This window comes from Populus euphratica, unplaced genomic scaffold (assembly GCF_000495115.2).
Source record: "Populus euphratica unplaced genomic scaffold, PopEup_1.0 scaffold217.1, whole genome shotgun sequence".
Lineage (NCBI taxonomy): Eukaryota > Viridiplantae > Streptophyta > Magnoliopsida > Malpighiales > Salicaceae > Populus > Populus euphratica.
The window spans coordinates 104,053-104,891 of NW_011500036.1; positions in this window are offsets into that span (position 1 = coordinate 104,053).

Here is an 839-nt window from a genome sequence, read left to right on the forward strand (position 1 = left end):
GCACCGACATCTCTTTTCTAAGTTTGGCCATCTCTTTGTCCTTTCAATTTCAGTTCTTAAATTCATCAATCAATCATTTCATTTATGTGATAGGCCTGTATTTAAAATGAACATTTACCATAAATTAAATGTATCTTATATTATTAGATACGTTATTATAAAACATGCTTTAGTTAAGGAGTTATTGATAGTTCAAGTGCAAAATGATAATATAAAACCTTGATAAAAATGCACTTTTAAGTACTAATCAGTAATTTGCTATATCTTTATCTTGAATATTTAGCATCCAATACAGGGAACATGTACTAACTCGAGCACCCTAGAAGCATTCCGCTTTCAAAAAATCTCAAATGGGCTTAGTGTTATATTTGAACTTTATTTGTGGAAAAATCAAATCCCATTCTCATGTTTTTCTTTTGCCAAATTTCCTAGTAGATTCTCAAAACTATAGTTTACCACTTCTATCTATGCAATGATGAAATTTAACCGAGCTCCAAACTTTCTCCACAATCTCTTCTAGAAGTTGTTTATGAACTTCGTATTCCTATAAGAAAAAATAGACCTAAGAACCCTATGCAAGTGAACCATCTTTTTAAAGTAGAGATAAGTAATGTCGGAAGCAACTATGGTCTTCATATAAGCAATAAAATAGGCTCGAGACCCTATCCACAACCATAAGGATCAACTCTATAGCCTTTTTGGTTCATGGCAAACAAAATACAAAATTTATTATGGGCCTTTAGGTTCATGGAAAACAAAATACAAAATCTATTATGGCATCCGACCCAGGAGCATCTGGTACATGTAAGGGAGAATATAGTTTAGCATTGGTTATAAAA